This window comes from Delphinapterus leucas, unplaced genomic scaffold (assembly GCF_059928025.1).
Source record: "Delphinapterus leucas isolate spDelLeu-1000000601 "Yukka" unplaced genomic scaffold, BTC_Dleu_Yukka2 spDelLeu_asBTCV2_sq31, whole genome shotgun sequence".
Taxonomy (NCBI): domain Eukaryota; kingdom Metazoa; phylum Chordata; class Mammalia; order Artiodactyla; family Monodontidae; genus Delphinapterus; species Delphinapterus leucas.
In genome coordinates this window covers 2,455,839-2,481,460 of record NW_028322240.1, presented here as the reverse complement: position 1 = coordinate 2,481,460, position 25,622 = coordinate 2,455,839, and positions in this window count along the sequence as shown.

The window sequence follows — 25,622 nt, the reverse complement described above, 5'->3', positions numbered from 1 at the left end:
TCTGTGCTAATTTCACTCTCTGGTTTTATGCAGCACCCCAACTCACCTTTCCCCATATGCAAGCATAAGTTGGTTTTCTAAATTTGAGACCCTGTTCTGTTTTGTAATTCAGTTCATGTGTAGGCAAGTTTACATTCCGTGTATTAGTGATATCCTATGATATTTCTTTTTCTGTGTGACTTATTTCTCGTAAAATCATCGTACCTGAATCCACTCATTATGCCGCCACGGGCCTGATGACTTAGATTTCATTGCTGAGTGATATTCCATTGTACGTGCGTACCACAACTTCTTTATCCATTTTTTGCTCTCTCGGATATTTAACTTGTACTGTAGACGAGGTTCTTGTAAACAGAGCCGTCCCAAACTTTGGGGTGGCTGTGTGTTTTTGATTTTAATTTCCCTAAGCTATAGGACCATAAGTGGAAGTGCCATAGGCTGTGTTGCTTTGTTTCCTACGTGTTTCAGGAAACACCATACACTTCTCCAGAGTGGCTGTTGGCAATTTACATCCCGCCCATCAGCATGACAAGGCTCCCTGTTCTCCATGACCTGTCCTGCCTTTCTGGATTTTACACGTTTTTCAGATGGCCCTTTTGACCGCTGGGCAGTGAGACTTCACTGTAGTGCAGATTTCTTTTACACGCCCGCCTGGTTGGCCAAAAAGGGCGTATGCGTTTTTTCCTGAATATATTCAGGAAAAAACGCATACGCCCTTTTTGGCCAAGTGCATCATTGTCGACATTCTGCCTCTTTTCCTATGCTTTAAGTGCAATTCCAGCCTACCCCCTGAAATCGTTTTCCTGAAATTCTGCCCCGCTTTCAAGTCCTCTTCGAAGACTTACTTCAGTACATTTTTGGACGATAGCTGTCATTCATAACTCTGCATGTTTGTGAATTACAGTGCCCCTGAGCTCCTTTCCTCAACACGCTTTCTTGTGATCTGGCCGCAAAACCGCAGGATTGCTTCAGGCCCTAATCTGTTTCCGGCAGGGCACGCTGAGCCTTTGGTTAATTCCTCTTCCTGGTGGGAAATGAGCGTTCCATTTGCCCGTGCAGACACCTACAGCTAGTCTCTCATTGGTTCTCCCTATTCCTGTTCATCTTGCGCAGAAATTGCAAACTGTGCCAAACAGGAGGTTAAAGGCACTGACTCTCCAAGTGGGGAGAGTGTTAGTAAAGCATCTGGAATGGTGAACCCGAGTACCAGGGTACGAAACCTGAGAGCCATTTAAAAACGTTTCCCAATCTCACAGTGGACAATACTCTGGGTTTCCCATGCATGTTTTAGCTGAAGGAAGAATCCCTTAAACCTGGAGAGTTGGGACCCATGGAATGGGTACCATGCAGTATGACTTCAAAGGGTTGCCTTTGCTCACCGAACCTCACCAATGCTATCAGTTCGAAGTGTCCAGCCTTATGCCTCACCCAGCTCTGGGTGTAGATGTGGTAAATCCAGGTTTCATCACAAGCCCTGAATCAATTATTTAAGAATTGCTCTCTCTTTCACTGTCATTGTGTTTTGTTTTTGTAATTTAGTTTGATAATGGGATTTATCGGATTTTCACTGCTGCGTTCATGCCGCTGTACAAACGCTTGATTCTCCTACAGAGAAATATAAATCCACGGGTTTTAAGATTCTTACTAGTCAGGTATATTCCTAGGCGTCGAATATGTGGTGTTGAGTCCATGTCGTTGAACAAGGAGTAGGTCTTGACTATTACATATTTGGCTTATGGAACGGCATCTGTGCTATTTTCAATCTCTGGTTTTATGCAGCACCCCAACTCACCTTTGCCCTTAAGCAAGCATAAGTTGGTTTTCTAAATTTGAGTCCCTGTTCTGTTTTGTAATTCAGTTCATGTGTAGCCAAGTTTACATTCCGTGTATTAGTGATATCTTATGATGTTTCATTTTCTGTGTGACTTATTTCACTTAGAATCACTGTAGCTGAATCCACTCATTATGCCGTGATGGGCCTGATGACATAGATTTCATTGCTGAGTGATATTCCATTGTACGTACGAACCACAACTTCTTTATCCATTTTTCACATTCTGGGATATTTAACTTGTACCGTAGATGAGGTTCTTGTAAACAGAGCCGTCCGAAAATTTGGGGTGGCTGTGTGTTTTTGATTTTAATTTCCATAAGCTATAGGACCATAACTGGAAGTGCCGTAGGCTCCGTTGCTTTGTTTTTTAGGTGTTTCAGGAAACACCATACACTTCTCCGGGGTGGCTGTTGGCAATTTACATCCCGCCCATCAGCATAACAAGGCTCCCTGTTCTCCATGGCCTGTGCTGTCTTTCTGGATTTTACACTTTTTTTAGATGGCCCTTTTGACCGGGGGGCTGTGAGACTTCATTGTAGTGCATAATTCTTTAACATGCTTGCATGGTTGGCCAAAAAGGGCGTATGCGTTTTTTCCTGAATATATTCAGGAAAAAACGCATACGCCCTTTTTGGCCAAGTGCATCATTGTCGACGTTCTGCCTCTTTTCCTATGCTTTAAATGCAATTCCAGTCTACCCCCTGAAATCGTTTTCTTGCAATTCTGCCCACTTACAAGTCCTCTTCGCAGCCTTCCTTCAATATATTTTTGGACGATAGCTGTCATTTATAACTCTGCAGGTTTGTGAATTACAGTGCCCCTGAGCTCCTTTCTTCAACTCGCTTTCTTGTGAGCTGGCCGCAAACACACATGATTGCTTCAGGCCCTAATCTGGTTCCGGCACGGCATGCTGAGCCTTTGGTGAATTCCTCTTCCTGGTGGGAAATGAGCGTTAAATTTGCCTGTGCAGACACCTCCAGCTAGTGTCTCATTGATTCCCCCTATTCCTGTTCATCTTGCGCAGATATTGCAAACTGTGCCAAACAGGAGGTTAAAGGCACTGAGTCTCCAAGTGGGGAGAGTGTTAGTAAAGGGTCTGGAATGGTGAACCCGAGTAAAAGGGGAAGAAAACTGAGATGCATTTGAAAACGTTTCCCGGTCACATGGTGCACCATACTTGGGTTTTCCATGCATGTTTTAGCTGAAGGAAGAATCCCTCAATCCTGGAGAGTTGGGACCCATGGAATGGGTACCATGCAGTATGACTTCAAAGGGTCTGCACTTGCTCATCGAACCTCACCAATGCTATCAGCCCGAAGTGTCCAACCTTATGTCTCACTCAGCTCTGGGTGTAGATGTGGTAAATCCAGGTTGCATCACAAGCCCTGAATGAATTATTTAAAAATTGCTCTCTATTTCACTGTCATTGTGTTTTGTTTCTGTAATTCATTTTGATAATGGGATTTATCGGATTTTCTCTACTGCATTCTTGCAGCTGTACACACGCTTGATTCTCTTATGGAGACATATAAATCCATGGGTTTGTAGATTCTTACTAGTCAGGTGTATTCCTAGGCGTTGAATATGGGGTGTTTAGTCGATTTCGTTGAGCAAGTAGTAGGTCTTGACTATTACATATTTGGCTTATGGAAATGTATCTGTGCTAATTTCTATCTCTGGTATATGCAGCACACCAGCTTAACTTTCCCTTTAAGAAAGCATAAGTTGGTTTTCTAAATTTGAGACCCTGTTCTGTTTTGTAGTTCAGTTCATGTGTAGCAAAATTTACATTCCGTGTATTAGTGATATCTTATGATGTTTCATTTTCTGTGTGACTTATTTCACTTAGAATTATCGTACCTGAATCCACTCATTATGCCGTGACGGGCCTGATGACATAGATTTCATTGCTGAGTGATATTCCATTGTACATGCGTACCACATTTTCTTCATACATTTTTCACGTTCTGGGATATTTAACTTGTACCGTAGACAAGGTTCTTGTAAAAATAGATGTCCAAAACTTTGGGGTGGCTGTGTCTTTTTGACTTTATTTTCCCTAAGCTATAGGACCATAAGTGGAAGTGCCATAGGCTCCGTTGCTTTGTTTTTTAGGTGTTTCAGGGTACACCGTACACTTTTCCAGAGTGGCTGTTGGCAATTTACATCCCGAAAATGAACATAATAAGGCTCCCTGTTCTCCAAGGCCTGTCCTGATTTTCTGGATTTTTCTCTTTTTTCAGATGGCCCTTGTGACCGGGGGGCAGTGAGACTTCATTGTAGTGCAGATTTCTTTACACGCTTGCTTGGTTGGCCAAAAAGGGCGTATGCGTTTTTTCCTGAATATATTCAGGAAAAAACGCATACGCCCTTTTTGGCCAAGTGCATCATTGTCGTCGTTCTGCCTCTTTTCCTATGCTTTAAATGCAATTCCAGTCTACCCCCTGAAATCGTTTTCCTGAAATTCTGCCCCACTTTCAAGTCCTCTTCGCAGCCTTCCTTCAATATATTTTTAGACCATAGCTGTCATTTATAACTCTGCAGGTTTGTGAATTACAGTGTCCCTGAGCTCCTTTCTTCAACTCGCTTTCTTGTGAGCTGGCCGCAAACCCGCAGGAATGCTTCAGGCCCTAATCTGGTTCCGGCACGGCATGCTGAGCCTTTGGTTAATTCCTCTTCCTGTTGGGAAATGAGCGTTAAATTTGCCCGTGCAGACACCTTCACATGAGTCGTCATGGTGCCCCTTTGCCCCGGTTATCTCTATGGAGGTTGGAGTTGGAGGGCCTCCTCACTCAAGGTCAGTGTGCCCACGGAGCCAACCCTGCAACTTCAGGGCATGTTTGGTGGTTAGGATCACCACGTGGGGTCCTTTTACCTTAGGAGGGAGGTGGCCTTTTGGGCTGCTGATTTCCAGGTTTTCGGATACTGCCAGTATCTTGGCCAGATGTGGCGGTGGGCCAATCCCCTTGGTGACCGTAGTTTATCCTACCTGGATCGCATTCTTGCATTGTTCCATTTCAAGTGGTCCCAGGTTTTGCACTAATACTCCAATGGCGATTCACCGTTCACCAGGAATGTAAAGGTCAAAGGGTTTAGCTAAATTAGGGAGTTCCTGTGCAAGGGTCTGAATTGACTGCTCTTTCCATTCTTGAAAGGCCACTTCTGCATTCTATTCAAAAGGATCATCACCTTTTCCTTTCAGTGTTTCATATAGAGGCCGAGCTAGTAGACTGTAGTTAGGGATCCAGAAGCAGCAAACCCTGGCCTCCCCAGGAACCCCTAAGCTGTCTTCTAGTTTTAGAAATGGGTAAGGCTGTAAATTGTTTCTTCCCTTTCCTGGGATGGGCTTCTCCGACCTTCTGTGAGAATGAAGCCCAGGCAGGTCACCGTAGTCTGTGATATTTGAGCTTTTTCTTGGACAACTTGTATCCTTTATTGGCTTCGTAGTTCAGAGGTCTCCTTAGTAGGGCTGGCGATCAGAATGTCGTCTGCATATTGAAGGAGTGTTTCCTTTTCCAGAGGTAGAACTTTTAGGTCTTTAGCTGAGCTTTCCCCAAAGATGGTGTGGGAATTTTTGAACCCTTGGGACAACACGGCCCGGAAGTATTGTTTTAGTTGTATGTTGAGTCCTGCCACTCACAAGCCAAAATTTCTTGTGACTCTGGGACTAATAGAATACAAAAGAAGGCATCATTGAAGACTAATACAGAATACCATGTCCTGGTGGTTGGTAGAATGAGCAGCAGGGTGTAGGGTTTAGGAACTACTGGAGGTATATCCTCAGTGGCTTAACTGACTGTCCTGACATCCTTTACCAGGACTCCAGCAGCCCATGGGGCTCTCGAGGTCAGGCCAATCCCAGGATATGGAGCTCACCTGGGCAGGTACCCCAACCCAGCCCACGGGGCTCTCATGTTCAGGACCCTCCCAGGATATGGTGTTCCCTGGGCAGGTCCCCCTGCAGCCCATGGGGCTCTCGTGGTCAGGCCCCTCCCAGGATACAGAGCTACCCTTGCAGGTACCATGGCAGGGCTGGGAACACAGGAACCGTGCATATCGCTCTCATTGCAGAGCACTCCCAGCTCACCTGTCACTCAGATCTGACACAGAGCACCTCAGAGCAGGACTTGAACTAACAAACAGCAGCTCCGACAGGTCTGTGACCCTGGGCATCACTCTGTGTGGCCTCCCTCCACCTGGTCTTCCAGAGACTTCCACTGCACCCGGGGCACCAGGCCTCTGTCTCCACCCACCAGCCACCCCTCCTCTCCCTGACTCCTGGGTTCCTCTCATTAGGAGAGGGTTTTCTTGAAGTTGTCTCCCACTCATGGGCCAGATAATATAATTAGAAAACAAGCCAGAGCTGCAGCCCCTTGTCTATCCTGACTCTCAGGAGCCCACACCTGTTCCTTGGACCTGGCCGATTCAGCAAGTTCCAGTTTCTGCAACTGTGAGCCCCTGAGGGGTGATTATTGGCTGGCCTGGGAAGCCTGACCGTGCCGGCCAGCCCTCCTCAGGTGTGCCTGTGTTCAGATCAATATAAACACCGCTCCAGGCAGCAAGAGCCCCTGCAGCTGTGCCTGACGCCATTTTCTCTGCCCTGTCAGCAGTCTTGGGGCTGGACTGGTGGGAGGGAGTGAGAGGCCACGGCTTTGTGGGTGGCCCAGTGTGAGTGGGGCTCTGCTGGACTTTCTGCAGCAGTTGCCAAGATGCCACCTGCTAAAGAAGAGGATGTGTCACCCATACCTGCCGCTGGAATTTCTCCCTGGGCAGAGGTGAGTGAGGAAGAAAGCAGTGGGGGCCGGGACAGCAGGGGTATCTCAGGCAGGGAAATGGAAAGCTTCCAGAAGAGCACCCAGGGCCAGGACCATCCTGGCTGGCCTGCAGGCACCAAGTCGGCTGGCATGCTGTCGCTCATGTGGCTCCATGGCCCTTCCTCTAGGCTTTCAAGTCCTTGTACATATTCAGGTGTTTTACCTGGGAAGGGTGGGAACATTTCAGCAGCAGCTGGCCTGGGGCTCAGCCCACGTTTACTCACAGATGCCTCGGCACGGTCCCCCAGCTTTGCAATGAGGACGCTTGTTGCGTGGGGCCTGCTGGCTGAATGGGAGATGATTCCCCACCACTGACCAACTTCAGAATTGCTTACAACTGGAGCAAGTGCCCTGATACGGTTTTCCTCTGTGTAACTGGTGGGTTCTGTTTTTTTTTCTTTTTTTCGTTTTTGGTTCAAGGTAGATTTTATTCCTCTTTTTTGTATTTACAGATATAAGCATGGAAATAATTTATTCATATAAATACATGTATGTGAAGGGAAGAATATTTTCTGTTTTACTTTTTGTAATTTGAATTTTATTTTATTTTTTTATACAGCAGGTTCTTTTTGGTTATCTCTTTTATACATATAAATGTATATATGCCAATCCCAATCTCTCAACTCCTCCCACCACCACCCCCCAACAGCTTTCCCCCCTTGGTGTCCATACGTTTGTTGTCTACATCTGTTGCTCTATTTCTGCCTTGCAAAACGGTTCATCTGTAAAATTTGTCTAGGTTCCACATATAGGCATTAATAGACAAGATTTGTTTTTCTATTTCTGACTTACTTCACTCTGTATGACAGTCTCTAGATCCATCAACGTCTCTACAAATGACCCAATTTCATTCCTTTTTATGGCTTAGTAATATTCCATTTTATATATGTACCACTTCTTTATGCATTCGTCTGTCTGTGGGCATTTAGGTTGCTTCCATTACCTGGATATTGTAAATAGTGATGCAATGAACATTGCGGTGAATGTCTCTTTTTGATTTATGGTTTTGTCTGGGTATATGCCCAGTAGTGGGATTGCTGTATCATATGGTAATTCTATTCTTAGTTTTATAAGAAACTCCATAATGTTCTCCACAGTGACTGTATCAATTTACATTCCCAACAATAGTGCAAGAGGGTTCCTTATCTCCACACCCTTTCCAGCATTTGTTGTTTGTAGATTTTCTGATGATGCCCATTCTAACATGTGTGAGGTGATACACCATGGATGAGTCTATTTCGTTGAGCAAAGAGTAGGTCTTGTCTAGTACATATTTGGCTTATGGAACGGTATGTGTGCTAATTTCAATCTCTGGTTTTATACAGCACCCCAACTCAACTTTCCCCTTAAGCAAGCATAAGTGTTTATCTAAATGTGAGACTCTGTTCGGTTTTGTATTTCAGTTTATGTGTAGCCAAGTTTACACTCCCTCTATTAGTGATATCTTATGATACTTATCTTTCTCTGTGTGACGTATTTCTCTTAGAATCATCATATTTAAATCCACTCAATTTGCTGCTACAGGCCTGATGACATTGATTTCATTGCTGAGTGATATTCCATTGTACATAAGTAGCACAACTCCTTTATCCATTTTTTTCTTTCTGGGATATTTAATTTGTACTGGACTCGAGTTTCTTGTAAACACAGCAGCCCTAAATTTTGTGCTGGCTGTGTCTTGTTGATTTTAATTTTCCTAAGCTATAGGGCTAAAAGTGGAAGTACCCTAGGCTCTGTAGCTTTGTTTTTCAGATGTTTCAGGATACACCATAAACATCTCCAGAGTGTCTGTTGGCAATTTACATCCCGCCCATCAGCATAACAAGGCTCCCTGTTCTCCATGGCCTGTCCTGTGTTTCTGGTTTTTACACTTTTTTCAGATGGCCCTTTTGACGAATGGGAAATGAGACTTCATTGTAGTGCGGATTTCCATTGCTGGAGTGCTTGGTTGGCCAAAAAGGGCATATGCGTTTTTTCCTGAATATATTCAGGAAAAAATGTTTACGCACTTTTGTCCAAGTGCATCAGTGTCAAAGATCTGCCGCTTTTCACATGCTTTAAATGCAATTCCAATCTACCTCCTGAAATATGATTCCTGCAATTCTGCCTCGTTTTCAAGTCCTCTTTGCAGACTTACTTCAATATATTTTTGCCAATAGCTGTCATTTATATCTCTGCAGGTTTGTGAATTACAGTGCCTGTGATTTCCTTTCTTAACTCGTTTCCTTGAAAGCTGGCCACAGAACCGCAGGTTTGCTTTAGGCCATAATCAGGGTCCGACACGGCACTCTGAGCCTTTGGTTAATTCCTCTTCCTGGTGGGAAATTAGAGTTAAATGTGCCCCTCCGGACACCTGCCTCACTCCCAGCCCCTTGGTTATGTGTGTCCTGTAGTTTGAGGCCACATGTGCTGGGTTCCTCACCTTTGGCTGATGTGGCCCCACTGGTGTGAGGACACTCCTGCCTGGTTCCCATCCCCTTGGTGATGTGGACCCTCCGGTGAGAGTCTGATCCTGGCTGGGTTCCTCACACTTCTGAGAGGTGGGCCCTCTTCTCTGAGGTCACTCCTGCCTGGCTGGCCCACCCCGCCTTGACGACGTCGGCTCTCTCGTGGGAGTTGGTGCCTGCTGCGAGTCTCCTCCCCTTGGTAATGAGGGCCCTCTGGCGTCAGGCCCTAACTCCTGGCCTCCCAAAATTTTCTGATGTGCGCCCTGTGGTGCGAGTACACTCCTGCCAGGTTCCCAACACCATGGGAATGTGGACCTTCTGCTCTGAGGTCCCAACGGTGGGTTGCTCAGTTTCATGATGAGGGCCCTCTGGTGTGAGTTCACTCCGGCCTGGATCCCATAGCCTCGCTGCTCCTGGCCACCTGCGGGGAGGTTACAACTGCGGGATTCCTCACCTTTTTTCTTCTATGGGCCCTCTGTTTTGAGACTCCTCCTGCCTGCCTCACTCCCAGCCCCTTGGTGATGTGTGTCCTCTGGTTTGAGGCCACGTGTGCTGGGTCCCTCACCTTTCGATGATGTGGCCCCACTGGTGTGAGGACACTCTTGCCTGGTTCCTATCCCCTTGGTGATGTGGGCTCTCTGGTGAGAGTCTGATCCTGGCTGGGTTCCTCACCCTTCTGTGAGGTGGGCCCTCTGCTGTGAGGTCACTCCTGCCTGGCTGGCACAGCCCGCCTGGGCAACATCGGCCCTCTTGTGGCATTTGGACCATGCTGGGAGCCTCCTCCCCTCGGTGATGAGGGCCCTCTGACGTCAGGCCCTAACTGCTGGGTACCCACATTTTCTGATACGTGCTAAGTGGTGCGAGGACACTCCTGCGAGGTTCCCATCCCCATGGGGATGTGGGCCTTCTGCTCTGAGGTCCCAATGGCTGGGTTGCTCACAGTTTCATGATGTGGGCCCTCTGCTGTGAGTTCACTGCAGCCTGGATCACATAGACTCGGTGCTCTGGGCCGCCTGCTGGGAGGTTCCCACTGCAGGATTCCTCACCTTTTTTATTCTATTGGCCCTGTGTTGTGAGGCTACTCATGCCTGCCTCAATCCGAGCCCCTCGGAGATGTGGGTCCTCTGGTTTAGGCCTCATGTGCTGGTTTCCTCACCTTTCTATGATGTGGTCACCCTGGTGTGAAGACAGTCCTGCCTGGTTCTGATCCCCTTGGTGATGTGGGCCCTCTGGTGAGAGTCTTATCCTGGCTGGGTTCCTCACCCTTCTGTGAGGTAGGCCCTCTGCTGTGAGGTCACTCCTGCCTGGCTGTCACACGTCACCTTGTCGACATGGGCCCTCAGTTGGGAGTTGGTGCCTGCTTGGAGTCTCCTCCCCTTGGTAATGAGGGCCCTCTGGCGTCAGACCCTAACGTCTGGGCTCCCACAATTCTCTGATGTGTGCCCTGAGGTGCGAGTACACTTATGCCATGTTCCCAACCACATAGGAATGTGGGCCTTCTGCTCTGAGGTCCCAAAGCCTGGGTTGCTCACAGTTTCATGATGAGGGCCCTCTGTTTTGAGTTCAGTCAGGTCTGGATCCCATAGCCTCGCTGCTCCTGGCCGCCTGCTGGGAGGTTCCAACTGCGGGATTCCTCACCTTTTTTCTTCTATGGGCCCTCTGTTTTGAGACTCCTCCTGCCTGCCTCACTCCCAGCCCCTTGGTGATGTGTGTCCTCTGGTTTGAGGCCACGTGTGCTGGGTCACTCACATTTCGTTGATGAGGTCCCACTGGTGTGAGGACACTCCAGCCTGGTTCCCATTCTCTTGGTGATGTGGGCCCTCTGGTGAGAGTCTGATCCTCCTTGGGTTCCTCACACTTTTGTGAGGTGGGCCCTCTGCTCTGAGGTCACTCTTGCCTGGCTGGCACACCCCGCATTGGCGACGGCGGCCCACTGGTAGCAGTTGGAGCCTGCTGGGAGCCTCCTCTCCTCGGTGATGAGAGCCCTCTGGTGTCAGGCCCTAACTGCTGGGCTCCCCACATTTTCTGATGTGTGCCCACTGGTGCGATGACACTCCTGCGAGGTTCCCATCCCCATGGGGATGTGGGCCTTGTGCTCTGAGGTCACAACGGCTGGTTTGCTCACAGTTTCATGATGAGGGCCCTCTGTTGTGAGTTCATCACTGCCTGGATCCCATAGCCTCGGTGCTCTGGGCCGCCTGCTGGGATGTTCCAACTGCTGGATTCCTCACCTTTTTTATACAATGGGCCATGTGTTGTGAGGTTAATCCTGCCTGCCTCGCTCCAAGACCCATGGTGATGTGGGTCCTCTGGTTTGAGGCCACATTTTCTTGTTACCTCAACTTTTGATGATACGGCCCCACGGGTGTGATGACACTCCTGCCTGGTTCACAGCCCCTTGCTGATGTGGGCACTCTGGTGAGAGTCTGATCCTGGCTGGGTTCCTTACCCTTCTGTGAGGTGGGCCCTCTGATGTGAGGTCACTCCTGCCTGGCTGGCTCACGTCGCCTTGATGATGTGGGCCCTCTGTTGGCCACTAAAGCATTCTGGGAGCCTCCTACCCTCTTTAATGAGGGCCCTGGAAAAAACGCAGATGCACATTTTGACCAAGTGCATCATTGTCCAGGATCTGCCTCTTCTCCTATGCTTTCAGAGCACTTCCCGTCTACGTCCTGAAATCATATTCCAGGAATACTGCCCCGCTTTCAAGTCCTCCTCGCAGCCTTACTTCAATATATTTTTGTATGATACCTGTCATTAATAACTCTGCAGGTTTGTTAAATACAGTGTCCCTGAGCTCCTTTCTTCAACACGCTTTCTTGTGAGCTGGCCGCAAAACCGCAGGATTGCTTCAGGCCGTAATCTGGTTTCGGCACGGCACGCTGAGCCTTTGGTAAATTCCTCTTTCTGGTGAGAAATGAGCATTCAATTTGCCCGTGGAGACACCTACAGCTAGTCTCTCATTGGTTCTCCCTATTCCTGTTCAACTTGTGCAGAAATTGCAAACTGTGCCAAACAGGAGGTTAAAGGCACTGACTCTCCAAGTGGGTAGAGGGTTAGTAAAGCATCTGGAATGGTGAACCCGAGTACCAGGGAACGAAACCTGAGAGCCATTTAAAATGGTTTCCCAGTCTCACAGTGGACAATACTCTGGGTTTCCCATGCATGTTTTAGCTGAAGGAAGAATTCCTTAAACCTGGAGATTATTGACCCATGGAATGGGTACCATGCAGTATGACTAAAAAGGGTCTGAATTTGCTCACCGAACCTCACCAATGCTATCAGTTCGAAGTGTCCAGCCTTATGCCTCACCCAGCTCTGGGTGTAGATGTGGTAAATCCAGGTTTCATCACAAGCCCTGAATCAATTATTTAAGAATTGCTGTCTCTTTCACTGTCATTGTGTTTTGTTTTTGTAATTTAGTTTGATAATGGGATTTATCGGATTTTCACTGCTGCGTTCATGCCGCTGCACAAACGCTTGATTCTCCTACAGAGAAATATAAATCCACGGGTTTTAAGATTCTTACTAGTCAGGTATATTCCTAGGCGTCGAATATGTGGTGTTGAGTCCATGTCGTTGAACAAGGAGTAGGTCTTGACTATTACATATTTGGCTTATGGAACAGTATCTGTGCTATTTTCAATCTCTGGTTTTATGCAGCACCCCAACTCACCTTTGCCCTTAAGCAAGCATAAGTTGGTTTTCTAAATTTGAGTCCCTGTTCTGTTTTGTAATTCAGTTCATGTGTAGCCAAGTTTACATTCCGTGTATTAGTGATATCTTATGATGTTTCATTTTCTGTGTGACTTATTTCACTTAGAATCACTGTAGCTGAATCCACTCATTATGCCGTGATGGGCCTGATGACATAGATTTCATTGCTGAGTGATATTCCATTGTATGTACGAACCACAACTTCTTTATCCATTTTTCACATTCTGGGATATTTAACTTGTACCGTAGATGAGGTTCTTGTAAACAGAGCCGTCCGAAAATTTGGGGTGGCTGTGTGTTTTTGATTTTAATTTCCATAAGCTATAGGACCATAACTGGAAGTGCCGTAGGCTCCGTTGCTTTGTTTTTTAGGTGTTTCAGGAAACACCATACACTTCTCCGGGGTGGCTGTTGGCAATTTACATCCCGCCCATCAGCATAACAAGGCTCCCTGTTCTCCATGGCCTGTGCTGTCTTTCTGGATTTTACACTTTTTTTAGATGGCCCTTTTGACCGGGGGGCTGTGAGACTTCATTGTAGTGCATAATTCTTTAACATGCTTGCATGGTTGGCCAAAAAGGGCGTATGCGTTTTTTCCTGAATATATTCAGGAAAAAACGCATACGCCCTTTTTGGCCAAGTGCATCATTGTCGACGTTCTGCCTCTTTTCCTATGCTTTAAATGCAATTCCAGTCTACCCCCTGAAATCGTTTTCTTGCAATTCTGCCCACTTACAAGTCCTCTTCGCAGCCTTCCTTCAATATATTTTTGGACGATAGCTGTCATTTATAACTCTGCAGGTTTGTGAATTACAGTGCCCCTGAGCTCCTTTCTTCAACTCGCTTTCTTGTGAGCTGGCCGCAAACACACATGATTGCTTCAGGCCCTAATCTGGTTCCGGCACGGCATGCTGAGCCTTTGGTGAATTCCTCTTCCTGGTGGGAAATGAGCGTTAAATTTGCCTGTGCAGACACCTCCAGCTAGTGTCTCATTGATTCCCCCTATTCCTGTTCATCTTGCGCAGATATTGCAAACTGTGCCAAACAGGAGGTTAAAGGCACTGAGTCTCCAAGTGGGGAGAGTGTTAGTAAAGGGTCTGGAATGGTGAACCCGAGTAAAAGGGGAAGAAAACTGAGATGCATTTGAAAACGTTTCCCGGTCACATGGTGCACCATACTTGGGTTTTCCATGCATGTTTTAGCTGAAGGAAGAATCCCTCAATCCTGGAGAGTTGGGACCCATGGAATGGGTACCATGCAGTATGACTTCAAAGGGTCTGCACTTGCTCATCGAACCTCACCAATGCTATCAGCCCGAAGTGTCCAACCTTATGTCTCACTCAGCTCTGGGTGTAGATGTGGTAAATCCAGGTTGCATCACAAGCCCTGAATGAATTATTTAAAAATTGCTCTCTATTTCACTGTCATTGTGTTTTGTTTCTGTAATTCATTTTGATAATGGGATTTATCGGATTTTCTCTGCTGCATTCTTGCAGCTGTACACACGCTTGATTCTCTTATGGAGACATATAAATCCATGGGTTTGAAGATTCTGATCAGTCAGGTGTATTCCTAGGCTTTGAATATGGGGTGTTTAGTCCATTTCGTTGAGCAAGGGGTAGGTCTTGAGTATTATATATTTGGCTTATGGAAAGGTATCTGTGCTAATTTCTATCTCTGGTTTTATGCAGCACCCCAACTCACATTTCCCCTTAAGCAAGCATAAGTTGGTTTTCTAAATTTGAGACCCTGTTCTGTTTTGTAATTCAGTTCATGTGTAGCCAAGTTTACATTCCTTGTATTAGTGATATCTTATGATGTTTCATTTTCTGTGTGACTTATTCCACTTAGAATCATCGTACCTGAATCCACTCATTATGCCGCAATGGGCCTGATGACGTAGATTTCATTGGTGAGTGATATTCCATTGTACGTACGTACCACAATTTCTTTATCCATTTTTCGCTTTCTTGGATATTTAACTTGTACCGTAGACGAGGTTCTTGTAAACAGAGCCGTCCGAAACTTTGGGGTGGCTGTGTGTTTTTGATTTTAATTTCACTAAGCTATAGGACCATAAGTGGAAGTGCTGTAGGCTCCGTTGCTTGGTTTTTTAGGTGTTTGAGGAAACACCATACACTTCTCCAGAGTGGCTGTTGGCAAATTACATCCCGCCCATCAGCATAACAAGGCTCCCTCTTCTCCATGGTCTGTGCTGCCTTTCTGGATTTTACACTTTTTTCAGATGGCCCTTTTGACCGGGGCGCAGTGAGACTTCATTGTAGTGCAGATTTCCTTTACACGCTTGCTTGGTTGGCCAAAAAGGGCGTATGCGTTTTTTCCTGAATATATTCAGGAAAAAACGCATACGCCCTTTTTGGCCAAGTGCATCATTGTCGTCGTTCTGCCTCTTTTGCTATGCTTTAAATGCAATTCCAGTCTACCCCTGAAATCGTTTTCCTGAAATTCTGCCCCACTTTCAAGTCCTCTTCGCAGCCTTCCTTCAATATATTTTTAGACCATAGCTGTCATTCATAACTCTGCAGGTTTGTGAATTACAGTGCCCCTGAGCTCCTTTCTTCATCTCGCTTTCTTGTGAGCTGGCCGCAAACCCGCAGGAATGCTTCAGGCCCTAATCTGGTCCTGGCACGGCATGCTGAGCCTTTGGATAATTCCTCTTCCTGGTGGGAAATGAGCGTTAAATTTGCCCGTGCAGACACCTTCACACGAGTCGTCATGGTGCCCCTTTGCCCCGGTTATCTCTATGGAGGTTGGAGTTGGAGGGCCTCCTCACTCAAGGTCAGTGTGCCCACGGAGCCAACACTGCAACTTCAGGGCATGTTTGGTGGTTAGGATCACCACGTGGGGTCCTTTTACCTTAGGAGGGAGGTGGCCTTTTGGGCTACTGATTTCCATGTTTTCGGATACTGCCAGTATCTTGGCCAGATGTGGCAGTGGGCTAATCCCCTTGGTGACCATAGTTTATCCTACCTGGATCGCATTCTTGCATTGTTCCATTTCAAGTGGTCCCAGGTTTTGCACTAATACTCCAATGGCGATTCACCGTTCACCAGGAATGTAAAGGTCAAAGGGTTTAGCTAAATTAGGGAGTTCCTGTGCAAGGGTCTGAATTGACTGCTCTTTCCATTCTTGAAAGGCCACTTCTGCATTCTATTCAAAAGGATCATCACCTTTTCCTTTCAGTGTTTCATATAGAGGCCGAGCTAGTAGACTGTAGTTAGGGATCCAGAAGCAGCAAACCCTGGCCTCCCCAGGAACCCCTAAGCTGTCTTCTAGATTTAGAAATGGGTAAGGCTGTAAATTGTTTCTTCCCTTTCCTGGGATGGGCTTCTCCGACCTTCTGTGAGAATGAAGCCCAGGCAGGTCACCGTAGTCTGTGATATTTGAGCTTTTCCTTGGACAACTTGTATCCTTTATTGGCTTCGTAGTTCAGAGGTCTCCTTAGTAGGGCTGGCGATCAGAATGTCGTCTGCATATTGAAGGAGTGTTTCCTTTTCCAGAGGTAGAACTTTTAGGTCTTTAGCTGAGCTTTCCCCAAAGATGGTGTGGGAATTTTTGAACCCTTGGGACAACACGGCCCGGAAGTATTGTTTTAGTTGTATGTTGAGTCCTGCCACTCACAAGCCAAAATTTCTTGTGACTCTGGGACTAATAGAATACAAAAGAAGGCATCATTGAAGACTAATACAGAATACCATGTCCTGGTGGTTGGTAGAATGAGCAGCAGGGTGTAGGGTTTAGGAACTACTGGAGGTATATCCTCAGTGGCTTAACTGACTGTCCTGACATCCTTTACCAGGACTCCAGCAGCCCATGGGGCTCTCGAGGTCAGGCCAATCCCAGGATATGGAGCTCACCTGGGCAGGTACCCCAACCCAGCCCACGGGGCTCTCATGTTCAGGACCCTCCCAGGATATGGTGTTCCCTGGGCAGGTCCCCCTGCAGCCCATGGGGCTCTCGTGGTCAGGCCCCTCCCAGGATACAGAGCTACCCTTGCAGGTACCATGGCAGGGCTGGGAACACAGGAACCGTGCATATCGCCCTCATTGCAGAGCACTCCCAGCTCACCTGTCACTCAGATCTGACACAGAGCACCTCAGAGCAGGACTTGAACTAACAAACAGCAGCTCCGACAGGTCTGTGACCCTGGGCATCACTCTGTGTGGCCTCCCTCCAGCTGGTCTTCCAGAGACTTCCACTGCACCCGGGGCACCAGGCCTCTGTCTCCACCCACCAGCCACCCCTCCTCTCCCTGACTCCTGGGTTCCTCTCATTAGGAGAGGGTTTTCTTGAAGTTGTCTCCCACTCATGGGCCAGATAATATAATTAGAAAACAAGCCAGAGCTGCAGCCCCTTGTCTATCCTGACTCTCAGGAGCCCACACCTGTTCCTTGGACCTGGCCGATTCAGCAAGTTCCAGTTTCTGCAACTGTGAGCCCCTGAGGGGTGATTATTGGCTGGCCTGGGAAGCCTGACCGTGCCGGCCAGCCCTCCCCAGGTGTGCCTGGGTTCAGATCAATATAAACACCGCTCCAGGCAGCAAGAGCCCCTGCAGCTGTGCCTGACGCCATTTTCTCTGCCCTGTCAGCAGTCTTGGGGCTGGACTGGTGGGAGGGAGTGAGAGGCCACGGCTTTGTGGGTGGCCCAGTGTGAGTGGGGCTCTGCTGGACTTTCTGCAGCAGTTGCCAAGATGCCACCTGCTAAAGAAGAGGATGTGTCACCCATACCTGCCGCTGGAATTTCTCCCTGGGCAGAGGTGAGTGAGGAAGAAAGCAGTGGGGGCCGGGACAGCAGGGGTATCGCAGGTAGGGAAATGGAAAGCTTCCAGAAGAGCACCCAGGGCCAGGACCACCCTGGCTGGCCTGTAGGTACCAAGTCGGCTGGCATGCTGTCGCTCATGTGGCTCCATGGCCCTTCCTCTAGGCTTTCAAGTCCTTGTACATATTCAGGTGTTTTACCTGGGAAGGGTGGGAACATTTCAGCAGCAGCTGGCCTGGGGCTCAGCCCACGTTTACTCACAGATGCCTCGGCACGGTCCCCCAGCTTTGCAATGAGGACGCTTGTTGCGTGGGGCCTGCTGGCTGAATGGGAGATGATTCCCCACCACTGACCAACTTCAGAATTGCTTACAACTGGAGCAAGTGCCCTGATACGGTTTTCCTCTGTGTAACTGGTGGGTTCTGTTTTTTTTTCTTTTTTTCGTTTTTGGTTCAAGGTAGATTTTATTCCTCTTTTTTGTATTTACAGATATAAGCATGGAAATAATTTATTCATATAAATACATGTATGTGAAGGGAAGAATATTTTCTCTGTTTTACTTTTTGTAATTTGAATTTTATTTTATTTTTTTATACAGCAGGTTCTTTTTGGTTATCTCTTTTATACATATAAATGTATATATGCCAATCCCAATCTCTCAACTCCTCCCACCACCACCCCCCAACAGCTTTCCCCCCTTGGTGTCCATACGTTTGTTGTCTACATCTGTTGCTCTATTTCTGCCTTGCAAAACGGTTCATCTGTAAAATTTGTCTAGGTTCCACATATAGGCATTAATAGACAAGATTTGTTTTTCTATTTCTGACTTACTTCACTCTGTATGACAGTCTCTAGATCCATCAACGTCTCTACAAATGACCCAATTTCATTCCTTTTTATGGCTTAGTAATATTCCATTTTATATATGTACCACTTCTTTATGCATTCGTCTGTCTGTGGGCATTTAGGTTGCTTCCATTACCTGGATATTGTAAATAGTGATGCAATGAACATTGCGGTGAATGTCTCTTTTTGATTTATGGTTTTGTCTGGGTATATGCCCAGTAGTGGGATTGCTGTATCATATGGTAATTCTATTCTTAGTTTTATAAGAAACTCCATAATGTTCTCCACAGTGACTGTATCAATTTACATTCCCAACAATAGTGCAAGAGGGTTCCTTATCTCCACACCCTTTCCAGCATTTGTTGTTTGTAGATTTTCTGATGATGCCCATTCTAACATGTGTGAGGTGATACACCATGGATGAGTCTATTTCGTTGAGCAAAGAGTAGGTCTTGTCTAGTACATATTTGGCTTATGGAACGGTATGTGTGCTAATTTCAATCTCTGGTTTTATACAGCACCCCAACTCAACATTCCCCTTAAGCAAGCATAAGTGTTTATCTAAATGTGAGACTCTGTTCGGTTTTGTATTTCAGTTTATGTGTAGCCAAGTTTACACTCCCTCTATTAGTGATATCTTATGATACTTATCTTTCTCTGTGTGACGTATTTCTCTTAGAATCATCATATTTAAATCCACTCAATTTGCTGCTACAGGCCTGATGACATTGATTTCATTGCTGAGTGATATTCCATTGTACGTAAGTAGCACAACTCCTTTATCCATTTTTTTCTTTCTGGGATATTTAATTTGTACTGGACTCGAGTTTCTTGTAAACACAGCAGCCCTAAATTTTGTGCTGGCTGTGTCTTGTTGATTTTAATTTTCCTAAGCTATAGGGCTAAAAGTGGAAGTACCCTAGGCTCTGTAGCTTTGTTTTTCAGATGTTTCAGGATACACCATAAACATCTCCAGAGTGTCTGTTGGCAATTTACATCCCGCCCATCAGCATAACAAGGCTCCCTGTTCTCCATGGCCTGTCCTGTGTTTCTGGTTTTTACACTTTTTTCAGATGGCCCTTTTGACGAATGGGAAATGAGACTTCATTGTAGTGCGGATTTCCATTGCTGGAGTGCTTGGTTGGCCAAAAAGGGCATATGCGTTTTTTCCTGAATATATTCAGGAAAAAATGTTTACGCACTTTTGTCCAAGTGCATCAGTGTCAAAGATCTGCCGCTTTTCACATGCTTTAAATGCAATTCCAATCTACCTCCTGAAATATGATTCCTGCAATTCTGCCTCGTTTTCAAGTCCTCTTTGCAGACTTACTTCAATATATTTTTGCCAATAGCTGTCATTTATATCTCTGCAGGTTTGTGAATTACAGTGCCCGTGATTTCCTTTCTTAACTCGTTTCCTTGAAAGCTGGCCACAGAACCGCAGGTTTGCTGTAGGCCATAATCAGGGTCCGACACGGCACTCTGAGCCTTTGGTTAATTCCTCTTCCTGGTGGGAAATTAGAGTTAAATGTGCCCCTCCGGACACCTGCCTCACTCCCAGCCCCTTGGTTATGTGTGTCCTGTAGTTTGAGGCCACATGTGCTGGGTTCCTCACCTTTGGCTGATGTGGCCCCACTGGTGTGAGGACACTCCTGCCTGGTTCCCATCCCCTTGGTGATGTGGACCCTCCGGTGAGAGTCTGATCCTGGCTGGGTTCCTCACACTTCTGAGAGGTGGGCCCTCTTCTCTGAGGTCACTCCTGCCTGGCTGGCCCACCCCGCCTTGACGACGTCGGCTCTCTCGTGGGAGTTGGTGCCTGCTGCGAGTCTCCTCCCCTTGGTAATGAGGGCCCTCTGGCGTCAGGCCCTAACTCCTGGCCTCCCAAAATTTTCTGATGTGCGCCCTGTGGTGCGAGTACACTCCTGCCAGGTTCCCAACACCATGGGAATGTGGGCCTTCTGCTCTGAGGTCCCAACGGTGGGTTGCTCAGTTTCATGATGAGGGCCCTCTGGTGTGAGTTCACTCCGGCCTGGATCCCATAGCCTCGCTGCTCCTGGCCACCTGCGGGGAGGTTACAACTGCGGGATTCCTCACCTTTTTTCTTCTATGGGCCCTCTGTTTTGAGACTCCTCCTGCCTGCCTCACTCCCAGCCCCTTGGTGATGTGTGTCCTCTGGTTTGAGGCCACGTGTGCTGGGTCCCTCACCTTTCGATGATGTGGCCCCACTGGTGTGAGGACACTCTTGCCTGGTTCCTATCCCCTTGGTGATGTGGGCTCTCTGGTGAGAGTCTGATCCTGGCTGGGTTCCTCACCCTTCTGTGAGGTGGGCCCTCTGCTGTGAGGTCACTCCTGCCTGGCTGGCACAGCCCGCCTGGGCAACATCGGCCCTCTTGTGGCAGTTGGAGCATGCTGGGAGCCTCCTCCCCTCGGTGATGAGGGCCCTCTGGCGTCAGGCCCTAACTGCTGGGTACCCACATTTTCTGATACGTGCTAAGTGGTGCGAGGACACTCCTGCGAGGTTCCCATCCCCATGGGGATGTGGGCCTTCTGCTCTGAGGTCCCAATGGCTGGGTTGCTCACAGTTTCATGATGTGGGCCCTCTGCTGTGAGTTCACTGCAGCCTGGATCACATAGACTCGGTGCTCTGGGCCGCCTGCTGGGAGGTTCCCACTGCAGGATTCCTCACCTTTTTTATTCTATTGGCCCTGTGTTGTGAGGCTACTCATGCCTGCCTCAATCCGAGCCCCTCGGAGATGTGGGTCCTCTGGTTTAGGCCTCATGTGCTGGTTTCCTCACCTTTCTATGATGTGGTCACCCTGGTGTGAAGACAGTCCTGCCTGGTTCTGATCCCCTTGGTGATGTGGGCCCTCTGGTGAGAGTCTTATCCTGGCTGGGTTCCTCACCCTTCTGTGAGGTAGGCCCTCTGCTGTGAGGTCACTCCTGCCTGGCTGTCACACGTCACCTTGTCGACATGGGCCCTCAGTTGGGAGTTGGTGCCTGCTTGGAGTCTCCTCCCCTTGGTAATGAGGGCCCTCTGGCGTCAGACCCTAACTTCTGGGCTCCCACAATTCTCTGATGTGTGCCCTGAGGTGCGAGTACACTTATGCCATGTTCCCAACCACATAGGAATGTGGGCCTTCTGCTCTGAGGTCCCAAAGCCTGGGTTGCTCACAGTTTCATGATGAGGGCCCTCTGTTTTGAGTTCAGTCAGGTCTGGATCCCATAGCCTCGCTGCTCCTGGCCGCCTGCTGGGAGGTTCCAACTGCGGGATTCCTCACCTTTTTTCTTCTATGGGCCCTCTGTTTTGAGACTCCTCCTGCCTGCCTCACTCCCAGCCCCTTGGTGATGTGTGTCCTCTGGTTTGAGGCCACGTGTGCTGGGTCACTCACATTTCGTTGATGAGGTCCCACTGGTGTGAGGACACTCCAGCCTGGTTCCCATTCTCTTGGTGATGTGGGCCCTCTGGTGAGAGTCTGATCCTCCTTGGGTTCCTCACACTTTTGTGAGGTGGGCCCTCTGCTCTGAGGTCACTCTTGCCTGGCTGGCACACCCCGCATTGGCGACGGCGGCCCACTGGTAGCAGTTGGAGCCTGCTGGGAGCCTCCTCTCCTCGGTGATGAGAGCCCTCTGGTGTCAGGCCCTAACTGCTGGGCTCCCCACATTTTCTGATGTGTGCCCACTGGTGCGATGACACTCCTGCGAGGTTCCCATCCCCATGGGGATGTGGGCCTTGTGCTCTGAGGTCACAACGGCTGGTTTGCTCACAGTTTCATGATGAGGGCCCTCTGTTGTGAGTTCATCACTGCCTGGATCCCATAGCCTCGGTGCTCTGGGCCGCCTGCTGGGATGTTCCAACTGCTGGATTCCTCACCTTTTTTATACAATGGGCCATGTGTTGTGAGGTTAATCCTGCCTGCCTCGCTCCAAGACCCATGGTGATGTGGGTCCTCTGGTTTGAGGCCACATTTTCTTGTTACCTCAACTTTTGATGATACGGCCCCACGGGTGTGATGACACTCCTGCCTGGTTCACAGCCCCTTGCTGATGTGGGCACTCTGGTGAGAGTCTGATCCTGGCTGGGTTCCTTACCCTTCTGTGAGGTGGGCCCTCTGATGTGAGGTCACTCCTGCCTGGCTGGCTCACGTCGCCTTGATGATGTGGGCCCTCTGTTGGCCACTAAAGCATTCTGGGAGCCTCCTACCCTCTTTAATGAGGGCCCTGGAAAAAACGCAGATGCACATTTTGACCAAGTGCATCATTGTCCAGGATCTGCCTCTTCTCCTATGCTTTCAGAGCACTTCCCGTCTACGTCCTGAAATCATATTCCAGGAATACTGCCCCGCTTTCAAGTCCTCCTCGCAGCCTTACTTCAATATATTTTTGTATGATACCTGTCATTAATAACTCTGCAGGTTTGTTAAATACAGTGTCCCTGAGCTCCTTTCTTCAACACGCTTTCTTGTGAGCTGGCCGCAAAACCGCAGGATTGCTTCAGGCCGTAATCTGGTTTCGGCACGGCACGCTGAGCCTTTGGTAAATTCCTCTTTCTGGTGAGAAATGAGCATTCAATTTGCCCGTGGAGACACCTACAGCTAGTCTCTCATTGGTTCTCCCTATTCCTGTTCATCTTGTGCAGAAATTGCAAACTGTGCCAAACAGGAGGTTAAAGGCACTGACTCTCCAAGTGGGTAGAGGGTTAGTAAAGCATCTGGAATGGTGAACCCGAGTACCAGGGAACAAAACCTGAGAGCCATTTAAAATGGTTTCCCAGTCTCACAGTGGACAATACTCTGGGTTTCCCATGCATGTTTTAGCTGAAGGAAGAATTCCTTAAACCTGGAGATTATTGACCCATGGAATGGGTACCATGCAGTATGACTAAAAAGGGTCTGAATTTGCTCACCGAACCTCACCAATGCTATCAGTTCGAAGTGTCCAGCCTTATGCCTCACCCAGCTCTGGGTGTAGATGTGGTAAATCCAGGTTTCATCACAAGCCCTGAATCAATTATTTAAGAATTGCTGTCTCTTTCACTGTCATTGTGTTTTGTTTTTGTAATTTAGTTTGATAATGGGATTTATCGGATTTTCACTGCTGCGTTCATGCCGCTGCACAAACGCTTGATTCTCCTACAGAGAAATATAAATCCACGGGTTTTAAGATTCTTACTAGTCAGGTATATTCCTAGGCGTCGAATATGTGGTGTTGAGTCCATGTCGTTGAACAAGGAGTAGGTCTTGACTATTACATATTTGGCTTATGGAACGGTATCTGTGCTATTTTCAATCTCTGGTTTTATGCAGCACCCCAACTCACCTTTGCCCTTAAGCAAGCATAAGTTGGTTTTCTAAATTTGAGTCCCTGTTCTGTTTTGTAATTCAGTTCATGTGTAGCCAAGTTTACATTCCGTGTATTAGTGATATCTTATGATGTTTCATTTTCTGTGTGACTTATTTCACTTAGAATCACTGTAGCTGAATCCACTCATTATGCCGTGATGGGCCTGATGACATAGATTTCATTGCTGAGTGATATTCCATTGTATGTACGAACCACAACTTCTTTATCCATTTTTCACATTCTGGGATATTTAACTTGTACCGTAGATGAGGTTCTTGTAAACAGAGCCGTCCGAAAATTTGGGGTGGCTGTGTGTTTTTGATTTTAATTTCCCTAAGCTATAGGACCATAACTGGAAGTGCCGTAGGCTCCGTTGCTTTGTTTTTTAGGTGTTTCAGGAAACACCATACACTTCTCCGGGGTGGCTGTTGGCAATTTACATCCCGCCCATCAGCATAACAAGGCTGCCTGTTCTCCATGGCCTGTGCTGTCTTTCTGGATTTTACACATTTTTTAGATGGCCCTTTTGACCGGGGGGCTGTGAGACTTCATTGTAGTGCATAATTCTTTAACATGCTTGCATGGTTGGCCAAAAAGGGCGTATGCGTTTTTTCCTGAATATATTCAGGAAAAAACGCATACGCCCTTTTTGGCCAAGTGCATCATTGTCGACGTTCTGCCTCTTTTCCTATGCTTTAAATGCAATTCCAGTCTACCCCCTGAAATCGTTTTCTTGCAATTCTGCCCACTTACAAGTCCTCTTCGCAGCCTTCCTTCAATATATTTTTGGACGATAGCTGTCATTTATAACTCTGCAGGTTTGTGAATTACAGTGCCCCTGAGCTCCTTTCTTCAACTCGCTTTCTTGTGAGCTGGCCGCAAACACACATGATTGCTTCAGGCCCTAATCTGGTTCCGGCACGGCATGCTGAGCCTTTGGTGAATTCCTCTTCCTGGTGGGAAATGAGCGTTAAATTTGCCTGTGCAGACACCTCCAGCTAGTGTCTCATTGATTCCCCCTATTCCTGTTCATCTTGCGCAGATATTGCAAACTGTGCCAAACAGGAGGTTAAAGGCACTGAGTCTCCAAGTGGGGAGAGTGTTAGTAAAGGGTCTGGAATGGTGAACCCGAGTAAAAGGGGAAGAAAACTGAGATGCATTTGAAAACGTTTCCCGGTCACATGGTGCACCATACTTGGGTTTTCCATGCATGTTTTAGCTGAAGGAAGAATCCCTCAATCCTGGAGAGTTGGGACCCATGGAATGGGTACCATGCAGTATGACTTCAAAGGGTCTGCACTTGCTCATCGAACCTCACCAATGCTATCAGCCCGAAGTGTCCAACCTTATGTCTCACTCAGCTCTGGGTGTAGATGTGGTAAATCCAGGTTGCATCACAAGCCCTGAATGAATTATTTAAAAATTGCTCTCTATTTCACTGTCATTGTGTTTTGTTTCTGTAATTCATTTTGATAATGGGATTTATCGGATTTTCTCTGCTGCATTCTTGCAGCTGTACACACGCTTGATTCTCTTATGGAGACATATAAATCCATGGGTTTGAAGATTCTGATCAGTCAGGTGTATTCCTAGGCTTTGAATATGGGGTGTTTAGTCCATTTCGTTGAGCAAGGGGTAGGTCTTGAGTATTATATATTTGGCTTATGGAAAGGTATCTGTGCTAATTTCTATCTCTGGTTTTATGCAGCACCCCAACTCACATTTCCCCTTAAGCAAGCATAAGTTGGTTTTCTAAATTTGAGACCCTGTTCTGTTTTGTAATTCAGTTCATGTGTAGCCAAGTTTACATTCCTTGTATTAGTGATATCTTATGATGTTTCATTT